We start from the raw sequence: 15,647 nt of genomic DNA, 5'->3' as shown, positions 1-15,647 counted from the left end.
CTTTTCTGAAGATTCCAAATTTTTAGATTTATTTTTTTTTTCAACTACAATGCTCGTTGAATAAAGAGACCTCTCATAACAGATTTGTGAGCATTCCAAACTGTTTCAAGAGTCAGGTCTGGTTCAAATTCTCTTTACCCTTTAAGGACCAAACTTCTAGAATAAAAGGGAATCATGACATGTCACACATGTCATGTGTCCTTAAGGGGTTAAAGTAATTAGTGAGTGCAGTTTCAGCTAGTAATTTATTTTCAAGTTCCAAAACCAAGTTGTCAATTAATCTCCATGGTCTGTCTGGAGTCACGGAGAGGAACTCAGAAACATGTAACATTATCGGGGCATGGTCAGACCAATTGATGTCCAGTATTTCAGATCTTAATACATTATACAAAGTTGCCTCAACCACCAAAAACCTATCAATACATAAGTACATGTTATACTGCACTGAACGATAAGTATAGTCTTTTTCACTCTCATGAGTGACTCGCCATGCATCACATATACCCATAGAAAAAAGATATTGAGAACATCTCTGTGCCAAACTTTCACTGTCACACCTTTCAGATGAAGAAACAGTCTCTCTCATTATATCCATATTATGATCCATCACAAAGTTTGCATCACCGCACAACATTCACCCAAAACTTTCTTAACAATGTTCTTTAAAAATTTAAACTGGCCCGCATTTGGAAAGTAAATGTTAGCCAGTGTGTAAGTTATGTTGTTAATTTTGCCTACTCAAATAAGGAATCTGCCCTCAGGGTCATCAATTACTTTAACAGTCTGGCATGCCACATTCTAACTAAACAGGATTGACACCCCTCTTTATTTGGTTTTATAGGTGGGATGAAATTGAACAGGGAAATGCTTTGTCATAAGGCTTGGGATCATACCTTTTTTAAAGTGTGTTTCTTGAACACAGGCAACATCTTTTTTTAAGACCTTCACCTCGTTAAATAATAGTCTTCTCTTATGGGGTGTGTTCAGTCCCTGTACGTTGAAGGACAATAACTTCAACGTCATCAGGTTATACCATCATTCAGAAAAAAGCATAGACAGGAACTGAACACATCACCATTTTTTTTCTCCTTATGCAAAGACTCTCTACAATAAAATCTTCAGATCTGCTTTGTAAAAAAAAAAAAAAACAATATAATATATAATTTGTTGGGCTACACTGTGAATTTGTGTTTATATGCAAGAAGAATACAGAGAAAATGGGCGTTAAGAATCCTGGCCTTAAGGATAGCAGACACGTTGGTGTTTTGATCCTGTTTAAACGGTTAATAATTCTTTAATATGAATAATTTATATGAAATGTTATAGCATAAGCCAGTGGCAGTCAACCTTTTTCTACCTACCGCCCACTAATGAATCTTTCTTGATGTAAAAATGTCCTTACCGCTCACCAGTTTTCATGCAAGTGCGGAATATTTTTTAGAAAGTAGGGTGTTTTAAACAAAATAAATGTACGTACATTTATCTTTTTATTTATACTTAAAGCATGTTTATAATGTTTTTAACTTTATAAAGTTTAATGAGAAAACAATAAAGTAAATTGAAATTACCTTTACTAGTGATTAATGAGATCCTTGAGGCTTATGCTGCGAGACTAAATATTTGATATCTGGTTCGATTTTCGTAAGGAACAAACGAAGGTCTCCTCTTTCAGTGATATTCAGACGATTTCTCTGTTTGCTCATAATATGATTTCTCATCTGTGCATCAGCTCCCCTCCTCTCCCTCCTCAATTCCCCTCCCCACCTTTTTTTTCCTTTTTTCAATTTTTTTAACCTTCCTTTCTGCAATGCCCAGTAGGAAGGCTGAGCTAGGTAGCCCACTTACTATTATTAGCCAACAACAATTCCCTCCTTTTCCTTTTTATTTTCCTTCTTTCTCCTTTTTTACAAGTACTCTGCTCCTTCTTTCTTCTATTCTACAAATACTCTGCTCCTTCTTTCTTCTATTCTACAAGTACTCTGCTCCTTCTTTCTTCTATTCTACAAATACTCTGCTCCTTCTTTCTTCTATTCTATAAGTACTCTGCTCCTTCTTTCTCCTTTTTATAAGCACTCTGAACCTTCTTTCTTCTATTCTACAAGTACTCTGCTGCTTCTTTCTCCTTTTTTACAAGTACTCTCCTCCTTTATTTTATCCCCTTTTTTCTATTTTTCTTTCCTTTTAAATTTTGTTGATCTTTTCCTTTTTATCTCCTTTTTTATGCTTTTCTTTTACCTTCCTTAGGGCAATGTACAAAAGTAAGGCTGAGCTAGTTAGCCCACTTATTATTATTATTATTATTAGCCAACAACAATTTTCTCCTGCCTTTAAGTTTTCTTTCTCCTATTTTACAACTGCTCTGCTCTGCTTCTGCCTGTCCCTGCTATCAGCTTCCACTCCTCCCCTTTCTCTTCCCACGTGTTAGTCACGTTTGTGCGTGCATGCATGCGTTCGCTTGTTCGCGTGCATGCATTTTCGCGCGCGTTCATACTTAAATGTGTGAGCTCGCGCCCGCCCGCTCTTAAAAGGAGAAATCCTCTCAAAAGGAGTATTTAGCCGTCTAAATACCTACCGCCCACCTCGAATCCTGAAACGCCCACTAGTGGGCGGTAGGGACCAGGTTGATGACCCATGGCATAAGCAAAGGCATAAGCAAACATTTTATGACATATCTGTTATTCCTTTTACAGTTCAAAAGGCCTACTTTAATGAGGAAGCATGTAAATGGACAATGAGAAAAATGCAGGAAAAAATATATATATTACAAATGTATAACGCAAGTTGATCATTTGCCGATTGTTGAATTTAAATAATCAGTATACATTTAAAGAATCACTATAGTGTCAGGAAAACAAAGCAGTTTTCCTGACACTAGAGTGCCCTGAGGGTGCCGCCACCCTCAGGGTCCCCTTCCCGTGGCGTTAAGGGGGTTAAAACCCCTTCAGCCACTTGCCTTAATCCCTCAGCGCTGGTGACCTCTCCTCCCCCGCCGACGTCAGCTTTCCCAACCGACGTCAGAGTCAATGCTTTCCTATGGACGCTCTGTGCGATGGAGGCGACAGCCACTAGAGGCCACGAGAGGCTGGATTAACCCCAAATGTAAACATAGCAGTTTCTCTTAAACTGCTATGTTTGCATCTGAAGGGTTAAAACCTGAGGGACTTGGCACCCAGACCACGTCATTGAGCTGAAGTGGTCTGGGTGACTATAGTGTCCCTTTAAAACTCGATACAATGACCAGAAAACAGAACTAAAATAATTTGGCAGCTGTCTTTATAATGCACTCTGCTTGTAGAAAGGAAATAAGGCATGATCCCGATCTGTGAATTTTACATATGTATTTGACCTTGTAATCTACAATTTCTGCAAACTAAACTTCATTGAATATATACAGTTCCAACTTTAGGAGACAAGATAACGTTGATTAACTGGCAGGGACGGACTGACAGTGGCCGCACCTGGGCCCACAGCAGACCAATATATATGCTGGTGTAGGTATACTGTGTATTTGTTTGTATGTACGTGTAAAGTGAATGTATGTTTCTGTGTGTATATTCACTGTGAGCCCTGCTGTAAGTGAATATATGTATGTCCTTGTATGTAGTGTCAGGATATGTGGATTTAAAGTATATCTGAATACATGTTTTTGGTTTTGTAAAAAGGGTTGTGCTCATTTTATGTGTGTTTGTGTAGCATGGCAATATGTATAAGGGGGTATTTGTGAATTTTGGTAATGTGTTTGTATGAGGTATGCAGGCCGCCAAATTTTGCATCTTAAATTACAAACCAAGTTTTAAATGTTACGAGCCACCTTAAAGGAACACTATAGTGTCAGGAATGCAAACGTGTAATATTATTATTATTGTTTTATTAATTATAAAGTGCCAGACAATTCTGTAGAGCTGTACAATGGGATCCAGACACTATAGGTTTATAGACCCCCATTAAAAAGGTGATTTACTCACCTTTTTTCCAGTGCTGACCAAACTTGTGGCTGCATCTCCCCTGCTCTGCCTCCTTGGCGGATCATCAATTTAGATGAATGCAGTCAATTGAATGCTTTGCCATAGGAAAGCACTGGAAAATGATTGTGCACATGTGGCAAAACGCTTAGCTGTGCCAATCATTATCTCCTCATAGAGATACATTGAATCAGTGCTTCTCTATGACAAGCGTTCAGCGTCTCCATGCAGAACGTGGTGGGGATGCTGGATGTCAGTGCTGCACATTTTGCAACGCTGACACAGTAAGCACCTAAGTGTTCATAAGCAGCAATGTAAACACTGTCTTTTCCCTGAAAAGTCAGTATTTAGAGCAAGAAACCCTACAGGAGCAGGCTATACTCACCAAAACAACTACATTAAGCTGTAGTTAGTCTGGTAACTATAGTGTCCCTTTATGCTTGTGCGTGCAAAGGGGTAGGGACTGCAGAGGGTGCCGGGAAGAAGGTGCTGTAGAGAGTGCAGGGGGAAGGGGCTGCAGAGGGTGCAGGAGGGAGGGACTGTTGAGGGTGACAGGGGGTAGGGGTTGTCAAGGGTGCTGGGAGAAAGAGAGGCTGTAGTTGGTGCAGAAGAGGGACAGGCAGTAGTGGGTGCAGAGGGAAATAGCAGCTGTAGTGGGTGCATAAGGGATAGGGGCTGTAGAAGGTGCCTGGGGATAGCGGCTGTAGTGGATGCCTGCGGGCAGGTGCTGTAGTGGGCGCCGGGGCTGTAGAGGGTGCAGGGGGGGTAGAAGCTGAAGTGGGTGCACGGGGATAGAGGCTATAGAGGGTGCAGGTTGAGGGACTGCAGAGGGAGCAGGGGCTCCAGAGGGAACAGGGGGCTGGGACTGCAGAGGGAGCAGGGGGTAGGGACTGCAGAGGGAGCAAGGGGTAGGAGCTGCAAGGGTGTAGAAGTTGCAGTGGAGTAGGGGCTGCAGGGGGTATGGGCTTTAGAAAGAGGAGGAGGTAGAGACTGGAGAGGGTGCAGGTGGTAGGCTGCAGGGAGTTAGCGGAGCATGCTGGGGAGAGCAGGAGGTAGGTACTTCAGGGGAGAGCATGGGGTAGGTGCATGCTGGGGAGAGCAGGGGGTAAGGGCTTCTGGAGAAGAGCAGGGGGTAGGGTAATGCTGGGGAGAGAAGGGGGTAGAGGCTGCAGGAGGTAGGGGCTGCAGGGGAGAGCAGGGGGTAGGGGCTGCAGGTTAGAGCAGAATGGTAGGGGCTGCTGAGGGAGCAAAGAGGTAGGGGCTGCAGAGGAAGCAGGGGGTAGAGGCTGCAGGGGAGTGCAGGGGTATGGGCTGCAGAGGGTGTGGGGGTAGGTACTGCAGAGGATGTAGGGGTTGCCTTGGGTTGGTAGCAATTGTAGCTAGTGTAAAGGTATAGGGACTTTGGGTGTATAAGGGCTGTGATGGGGCAGTAGTGGGGGAGATTATAAAATTACAATATTTTAAATTTAAAAAAAAAATTAAAAAATAAATCCCACCTACCCAAGTCTTACCTCCCTGGTAGTCCACAAATCCTCTTCTGGAGGTCGCTCACCGCCCCAGACATGCTGCCTGTGACTCTGCTCAGGGTAGCTTCGCACAGCTCACTCTGCACTGTGACTGATTATGTCACTTCTTGCAGAACAAGTCGCACAGAGCTGCCCTGAGCAGTGTTACAGGCAGCTCAGTGAGGCTGAGTTCACTTAGACAGGCACACTGAGGGGCAACCTAGTGGGGTCTTTGGGAAGGCCCATTAGCTGTCCCTCAGTGTGCAAAGGGGAGAAGATTTGTAGCAGCAGGGGCCCGCAGAAGGCTGTGTGGGCCCCTTACTGAGTGCAGGCTGGCTGGGGAGCTTGTTTAACTCCCCAGGTCAGCCATTACGGCACTGCAGCAGGGGTGGGCCCCTAGAGCCTCAGGCCCTCGGTCCATGACCAATTTGTCCATGTGCTCAGTTCGCCCCTGTTAACTGTGACCCAGATAAACAACAATTTTAAGAAATATACTATATGGTTTATAATTGAACAGCATGTTATGAAACATTACCGCACATTTAAAGGCAAGAGCCCCATTTGCCTTGTCTTTACATGGTTATTCTAAGCACCATAACCACTTCAGCTTGCTGAAGGGGTTATGGTGCACGGACTCTGTGTGTGCACTGTTTTAGCATGAAACACTGCCAATTCTAAGGATTTAATTTTCCCCAGGGCGTTGCTCCTCCTACCAGCTCCTGTCAATCAGCAGCCAAAACTTCGGCTATGTCAATTTGATGCACATTTTCATTCCTTGTTTGCACATTATATTTACAACTTAAGCTGAACTCTCCCCTGCCAAGAGACAGAACTGAACAGTGTACTGTGCATGTGTGGACTATAACTCTGCCAAGAGGTTAATATAGCAAAGTTCACAAAACAGTAAACCGGGCTATGCATAAACTGATAGCAGCCAGTTTTGCAGAGCAGTACCTCTCCTCCTATGTGATAAGTCTAACTGCAACAAAGTGCAGAGTTTTTTTTGACAATTGTCTCTTCCTAGTCTATGATCGTTTTATCTGCAGATACATGCAAAACCATTAAACAATGCTCAGAGGAAAAAAAATTGAGAGTTAAAGGCGATTAACTTTTTTACGCATTTTGTGTTGCTTTATTTTATTGTATCAAAAATATGTGGTAATTTTTACCCATTTATTTCCCTTTAAAGTGTAAATGGAGCTGTTGTTACTGATACTAGCATGCATACTACTGGCATTCAAAGAGTTATCTATATTTAACCATATAAGTAATTATATACTTATTACACAACCTGATTATTTACTCCAAAAAATGAATATATTCCGGCAGCGGTTTGCAGTTTATCCTGAAATTTAGTTAAAGTATTTAAGAATGTCAATGACAGAGTTCTCATTCAATAATTTTGTCATATGTTGGCTTACCCAATTCACAGGGCCACTTGCAATCCTATGCAAAAAGAGGGTCTTCATATTTAACATTTGGAAATAGAAATACTGGGGATTCATTCTGTTGATTTGGGGTAACTTGATGTTTATGATTCATGAACACATGGCTAGATCCCCAGTAAAACTACAACATGGGGTTCACTGCAGTATTCTGGGTGATTGGAGATTTATTATATCAGTATACCAAGCACTGCAATAACGATCACAGGGTAATTTACTAAGTGAGAATTGTTGGGAATTCAAAATAATTCTAAGTAAATTTTAAAGTTAAGGCTAAAATAATCAAACTGAAAAAAATCTCCAAATCAGGTATGCTATATTCAGATACTCTGGCCTGAAATTTCAAACTCACTTTGAATTCACTTCGAATTCCTGACAATTCTCCCTTTACTTAGACGCCATACTATTTTAAACATTTCTAACACTAGATTTTCACTTGGACTAGTTAAATGTGTATAATTAGACTGTTTTTTTTATTAAGTTTATTTTTTTATAAAAGCAGACAGTGTTTTAATTTGATGTAGCCGAAAAAGAAAATTTAAATTCAACTTTTTCTAAGTGCTTACTTTTTTTCACTACAATTCAGTAGTGTTTGGTATTTTACGCAGAGAAAACCTATAGTTACAAAAATCCTTTCCTGCAGAACTAATGTTGATTGTCTAATTATTTAATAATACATCAGTTGAGGAGTTTTAACTCTTAAGTTTTTTATTATCTTTTTTAATGTTATTAACATGTTCACAATACATTTTATATAAAAATGCTAGCATTAACAAACATAAAGACACTTGATAGCCAAGCAGAGTAATCTCTAGCTTATGGTCATATTGATTTATTTCTTTTTAATTTGCTTTACAGTGCTGACTGAAAGTCAATAAGGTGAACACATGCCCACTTTGCATGTTCAAAGTAAACAGAGATTACCTTAGTTACTCTCATATAAAACAACAAATACATGTGCACTAAATGGACTGTGTATACGTGATATCACTGTGAGTGTGCTGCACTATAATGATGCTGTAAAATGACTAAAACGTCTTCAAGACCTACATTCTAGATAATACTCAAACAGAGGAATTACGCTACGGAATCTGTTGGCGCTATATAAACGGCCATAATAATAATAATAATAATAATAATAATAATAATAATAATAATAATAATAATAATAATTATCCTATTGCACCGATCTTTTGGATACCTTTTTTTCTTTTCACTTGTCTTGACTTTATATATTAGGATTTAAATATAATTATTGTTCTTCAGAAAACATTGTCTTTTTTTCTGTCTTGCTTGTGTGTTTAAAATGTATTTGTATTTGTTTTGTCTTTGTCTTTTTTTTTTTTAAGAGCGTGATGCACTTAAAGTGAAAATGTGCAAAGGTTTCCTGTGGTGAGGGATCACATGTAAATTGCACACGCATTCACACTATAACTCAAAGCAATGTGTAGATAATGCTGCAGATTAGCAGTCATGACTAACACTGCATCTACAGATGCTAGCGAACTACATTTCCCATGATAGTCCATGGGAAATACAGCTTTTAAAAAAAAAAGGTTTATTGGCGAGGCTAATCAAGACTAAGCCAGAGCATGTTTGCCAAGTAGAAAAATTTAAATAATGCATTTACGGAGATGAAGTTTTAATTTGCTTAGTGTATTTTCACTGGCATAGAAATAAACACAAAATGCTTGGAAAGAACAATGTGATACCCATGTGCTATACTCATTGCCTGTGTTTGAACAAAATTTGAGTGTTTGAGTACAATTTGCTCTCTGACACAAAATACCTATTTTAATTGTATAGTTCTAATTTATAAATGAATAATATTCTGGGTTTTTTTTTTTTAATCTCTAGGGGTCTGTTAAATAAATGGCGGCTACAGGAACCTTAGACTTTAAGATGTAGGCCAAAATGGGGGTGTAGGAGTGTGCATGAGTTGTATGTACATGTGTGTGTGTGTGCAATATATGTGGATGTGGGTTTTTGTTTTTTATAGCAAATTCATCGACCAGATTGACTCTGTGACTTCTTAAAATGAACTTTTGCAAATAGATAAGTAACGCTGAGTTTCACTAATTGGGGGAAATAGATAATGATTTGTATCTTCAGCGCAATTATTGGTTTTCCAAGTGAAATAAACAGCTGTTTCAATGACAGGACTACAGGAGCAGATCTATATGAAGCATTGGATTTTTTTGCAGCTATGGTTTGAAAGTCATAAAAATGTTTGGTTGAGTTCAGGTCAATATATTTCCAGGACAGATGTCAGCTGTCCCCGAATTTCAGGGTGAGGGACTCACAGATCATTACAGAAATTACCATCACTAATCAACAGTCTTTCCAAAATAATTCCAAGTCACAAATCAGGTACCATGTAGGAATTTTTGGATGTGCTATAACTAAATCTAGAAAGCACATCTGAGACAAAATACAACAAATGAATCTCCAAAATGTATGGTTATCAATGTTATTATTATTTTGGGTGGGGGACTTAGCCTAGAGGATATTTGAGAGGTTATTCACTAAATATAGATTTGTGGTGAGATTCCCACTTGAAGCTAAGTTAACTGACAGGGTTAATCGCTGAAGTGAGAATGCAAGGTGAATTGAAAGTGGGTTTTAAATTTAAGGCCAGAGTAGCTGAACTGAAGGAATAGTTGAGTAAGATAATGTTTCCAGATCAGCTATTTGACCTTCAATTTGAAATTCACATTGAATCCTCACTGTGGTGAATTACCATGTGAGATGGAGGGCACTGGTTTTTTTTTGTTTGTTTTTTTAATTTAGTTATTGTGTCCTAAATATTGAAGCAGGCCCATAGTTTGACTCATTTTTCAGTGGTACAGAAATAATACATAGCAACACACATTATTCTGTTCCACACAACATTAAGAAATCCAGTGTAGTATTTACTCTCTGGATACATTTTGCTGAGCTTTTCTTATGGGAGAATGCAAACAAGCACTGAATATGAGATAATGTGTTCTTGGATTTGTAATGTGTGCAGAGCACAGTCTTAGTTCCCAAAATAGATTCTGTTATTATACAATCTTGTGCACTAGTAAATATTATAGCTTTATATAATCCAATTTTCCAACCTGTGTTTTTTTTCACACAACTTTTTTTTTTGTCTATTCACCACAGCTCTCAATTTAGTGAATATTATTAGGACTCAAAAATTATGTAATGACCAATTGTATGTACATTTTAATTAAACATATAAATGGGTGGTTTTATGATTGTATAAGAATCTATTAGAGAGAAGAGAAAGAAAGAGAGAGAGAGAGAGAGAGAGAAATTCTATCTAAGCAGCATGGCAGTCTGTGATGGGTTAATACAGTATGTGTAGAAATTGTGGAGGGACTCTGTTAAAATATTCCTTTGCCAGTAATTGAATTGCCAGCTTGCATTAGTGGAGAGATGGGAGCTGGAGAGGGTGATCTGTCTGCTCTATTCATTCTCTGAGCTCCAATCATATTTAAAACTCCAAGGTAGGTAGGTCGGTAGGTTTCAGGCTGACCCCAGAAACAAAAGCCATGCAATGTAAAGGCTGGAAGCTCCAGCCATCGTTTAACTTGCTGTTTATTAGAAATCGTTATCAGGAGAGCTGCTGGAATGCAATTGCAGCAGAGATTAAGTTGAGAGGAAGGAAAGAGTGAGAGATTTCTTTTTATTTGCTCTTTATCTGGACAGAGATCGCCAGGGACTGACAAACGTGTCCATTGTATGGAAACATAAATAATCACTGGACAAAGCCTAATTACTGAGGAAATCACCAGCCAGCCTTATTACAGAGTATGGAGCGTTTTGCCAAATATTCTCATAGGGTGCCAAAAAAAAAAAAAAAATGAAAAATAAAATTAAAGTGTTTTGCACTTAGTTATGGGGTTTTTTTTGTTTGTTTGTTTGTTTTTATGTCTTAAATGGGCGAAGTATGGCAGTGATCTTATTTATATATGAAAGTAGGTAGAAATCACTGCGGATATATGTGTACTGATATTTAGAAAGAAAGTAAAATGGAAAGATTGTTCTCTATCTATCTGTTGATTTATCCAATATCAATCTATTTATCTTTCTATATATCTGTCTATCCATCTATCTATCTATCTATCTATCTATCTATCTATCTATTATATATCGCTTGTATCTTTTTTACTATCTATTTATTTATTTATCTATATATCATATGTATCTATCTGTCTGTCTGTATATCTATCTATTTATCTATCTATTTCTCTTTATCTATCTATCTATCTATACATCTATATATCGTACCAGTTAGAAAATATTCTAGTTGCTCCCCAAAGCAATAGCATATTCTCAGAATTCAAAGTTTTCTTTTTTTGACTGTGTGATTGCCGTGTATAAAGTGAGTTACTAAAATATATGTATCTCTATTAAATCCTGCATTTTGTCCATATAAACAGAGATATACAACCAATCTAATGAAAACTAACTACTGTTATTTTTGTTTAATCACTATTTTCCCTTGCTTTAAGAGAAGCACTTTATCAATGAGGAGTGAAGCATTGCGGGAAATGTAGTTCCCAGACACCTGCAGTTCCTGCTCTATGTATATGAATATAATACGTAGACTCGCAGAGGTGATACTGGAGGTGATGCAGTCTCAGGCAGCTGATCAAAGTGTCCTTGTTGGTACTAATATTTCTCACTTTATTACAAAGTGTCATTTAGAGGCTTGCATGCTTACAGATCATAGACTAAAATGTTGCAAGTGGACAATGTGGGATCACTGAGGTTAACGTCATTTATATTGATGAAAAATCTGTCTGTTGAGCACTAGAGCAAACTTTCAACTTGAACTTTTCAACTCTAGCTCCCTGTTCATAGATCTGACCGATTCTGAATGGGAAAAGACTCAGGTATCTAGCAGTGACAGGCGGGGGAGGGGGCAATGTCTGCTTAATTTCCTCCAATAAAATAATGCTTCGATATATGGGCAAACATTCTAAGACGGAATTCTATGATACAATGTCCTTCGTCTATCTAGCTAGTCTATAGGGATCCAGCAAATCATGGTCATACACTATCTAGGACATTAGATGAGGTATGGGAGGTGTATTGTATAAATGGGCAGAACTGAAGAATTTGGACTAAATGGTCAATTGGCTTTCATTTTGAGATCAGCAGCACGCACTGTTTAGTAAATAAACCCCAGTGTCTCATTACCCTGCAGGTTTAACCCACAATAATGGCAATGACAACCATTCTAATTAAAAAATAAATGTAGATTTCTGGAAATTGCGTGATTGACTCTACATCCATACAATTATGGGAATCACCATTTTAATTGTGCTTTGATGCAAATCATTGCAGAAACTGCCCCATCACTAAATCTTTCTTTCTCATCTCACCCCCCTTTCTCCCTCCTTTCTTTCTCTCTCCCTAAATCCCTCATTCTCAAGTCAATCCCTCTCTCTCCCTCTTTCTCTCTCCCTCACTCTGTCTCTTTCCTCAACTCACTCCCTGTTACATATAATATTAATTGTTCTTTTCTCTACTTCCCCCTGTCATTTATGTGTAAATTCAAAATTAGAAGAAGAAAAAAGGGCATAGCAAAGTTATTTTAATTGTATTAGTAAATAATGTAGATATTTTTGTTTCTATTTTTTTCCCCTTTATTCTTTCATTCGTTCTTTTTTCTTCCTCTCTTTTTAAAGTTTAAGATGAAGGATATTTAACCCCTTAAGGACCAAACGTCTGGAATAAAAGGGAATCCTGACAAGTCGCACATGTCATGTGTCCTTAAGGGATTAAACTCCTAGCACATAATATTACAATGTGTGTTATTTGTGTTCCATCAGACTGAATTGCTGGTTGTGCTGAGAAGCTGGTAACTTAGTAAACACAATACGTTCTTGAAAAACAGGGTAGCCTGAAGTGTATTGGTGTATGGTGTTAGCATATAGGATATATACAGTCAGAGAGACTGGTCCATAGTGGTCATGTAAGCACAGATTGGCTGCAGGCTATGGGAGTGGGTTCCCTTAGCAGAGCTCAATGCAGGCACATCGCCCTGTCCATGGGGAGACCCAAGCCCTTCAACAGACCATCACTAAATGCAGTGCAGGCCAAGCTTGGAACTCTATACATGTGTGAACTTCACTAATTACTATGCTCAGCCAGCCTTTACACATGTGGTCTATGGTCCAACACGATGGAGAATGTTGTCATTCAGTAATAAAGCCAATATTCAGCATTCTAGCCTTGTCTGATTGTTTGTTTTGTCTATAAGGGTTTGTCTATAAGGGGCTAGATTTTAATGGTACGTATTAGGTATAAAATATTTTAAAATGGCATTTAACAAAATGATACCACCTTGTGTTATAACTCCTGCACCGCTCGGTCTTCTTGCTTTCTTAATCTCATTTTTATTTTACTTTGATTTTATTTGTTTTAATCAGTCGTCTTTTGCAATTGAGGTTTGAAAAGAAAAGCCATTCAGGTAAATTGCCATTAACAGTGATGTTCAATGACATGCTTCAGTGGGTGGACTGGCAGAAAGGAAGCCAACCCACCGACTTTCTCCATCCCCGGCCAAAATAATGGTTAATACCTTGCCAGGAAATCCTGACAATAAATCAGCTCTCCTTCCAAAATATGGGATCAAAAGGAAAGATTTGCTATTCACTGACTTGCTGCTTTCCAGTTCGCTGATGAAAAAACACGGCATCCCTATGATCATTTGTTAAATAGAGAGGCCAGGTTGGACTGGTGTATACTGGGGGTTCTGCTGGGCTATGCTCAGGTGCAGATGAGTCCTGACAACGATACGGCATCTCCAGCTGCTACACTGATCAACAGCTAAAACACTTCCAGCCGGGGGCATCAAGTATAAAATGTATAACATTTAAATACATCGAATGAGTAGACAAGAGGGTTAAAAAAAAATCCATCTGCTGTATACACTATAAACTACATGAAAATATAAAGTATAAAATCTATGTTTGAAGTAATGCTTTATATTTTTTACAACACATATTTTCTTTTTTTTAATATATTTTTTTTTATCTTTGTATTTTTTATATATATATATATCATAGCAGAAAATACATGGGATTTCACCCTTCCAGTGTAAGCTATAAATAAAATGAGTTGTTTAAAAACCAATAACCTAGTCTGATCTATAACAGATCGTTTTCCTATTCACAGAGGGCCCTGGCTGGGATTTGCTGATCTGTTATTGGGAATGTGATGGAAACAAAGGTGACAGCAAAACCAGCACAACAAACAAACAAACAAACAAACAAACACATTTCTTATATTGCAGATGGGATCTTAGCATTTGTGCAAAAAAAAAAAAATTAGACAGATACTTCACAGAATGAGAACACATTAGAGAGTCCAAAAAAAAAGAGCAGGACTCGAGATGTTCATCTTCTATCTCTTATTCATCCCTGACCAACACATGTCATCTGGGGCTTGCACAGAATGGAAGAAAGTCCCTTGACAGACGCATACAGCTGTCGCCCTATGGGTTCTATAGGACTGGGGCATATCCAGACATCCCCTACCCTCTGTTTTACATGAGAAGAAGCCCATATGCACCAGACTGAAAGAGGGGGCGGGAGGAAAGGTTGCTGTATTGATTTCATTTTTTAACGTTTACCAATAAAAGAAGAGAGAATACAAACAAACAGCTGAAGGGAATGGCACAAGAAGAACAATGTTTGGGGGGAAAGACACTTTAGATTCTGTGTTCCATTAATGCACAGACAAAGAACACAGGAGATCAGGCAGAGATTCCAGTTACACCTTGCACAGACTGACACAGGCTGCCAGCCTTCAACTGAAGATATCACTTGCACACTTTACAATTGTTTCTGATCAGAAGGGGATTTCTAGTTTCCAAAGCTAATGAACATTACAAAAATCTCTGAAGAATATTCCTATTGGGCACAGGTAGGGTCCTATATTATTGCATGCTTTAGCTTTTTTTTTTTTTTTTTTTTTCTCTTGCCTATCCATAAAATAACAGGATGCATCTGATTTGTTGATTTGGAAGTTTAAATTGAAAAATAATCTTTATGCAAAATTCAAAAACATACCTTTGTTATAATCGTATGTTATTAGTGAGTTTATTGGTAAATTGCAACTGGCCGTAATTAACTGCAGTGACATCAATGCTGTTTGTTATTGATAGGAATAGTCTTTCTAATGAAAATATAAAACGTGTTTGTGTTTGGTTTTTTATATATATATATATATATATATATATATATATATATATATATATATATATATATATATATATGATATATATATTACATTTTTAATTATTTTTTTTATGGAATACCTAGGGATATGCGCTGCAGAGTTTAATTCACAAGGAAAACATTATATTATCTTATATAAAGCGTAATATATTATTGACATTTTTACAGTTATATATAAAATACCATTCAATGTAATATTAAAAAATGTACATCATAGACTCTTGCACTAAAATACAGTAGTTAGCAATGTCATCTGGATGTTTCGATACTTTCTCCGAATTCCATTTGCACTTTCAAGAGATTATTCAATTTCTGTGTTGATAAACAATATTGCGCTGACCTTATATAGGAAATCTATTTCATGTTAAAGCTACACAACACTTAACAGTTCTTTAAAGCAAACAAATTTAAAAGAGAATTATGCAACAGCAACAGCATACTTAGCAAATGGATTGGGAATGCAATATGTAGTATATGTTAATCTCAAACGTTCTC

The sequence above is a fragment of the Pelobates fuscus genome, chromosome 1, assembly GCF_036172605.1.
Source record: "Pelobates fuscus isolate aPelFus1 chromosome 1, aPelFus1.pri, whole genome shotgun sequence".
Lineage (NCBI taxonomy): Eukaryota > Metazoa > Chordata > Amphibia > Anura > Pelobatidae > Pelobates > Pelobates fuscus.
This window is presented reverse-complemented; position numbering follows the sequence as displayed.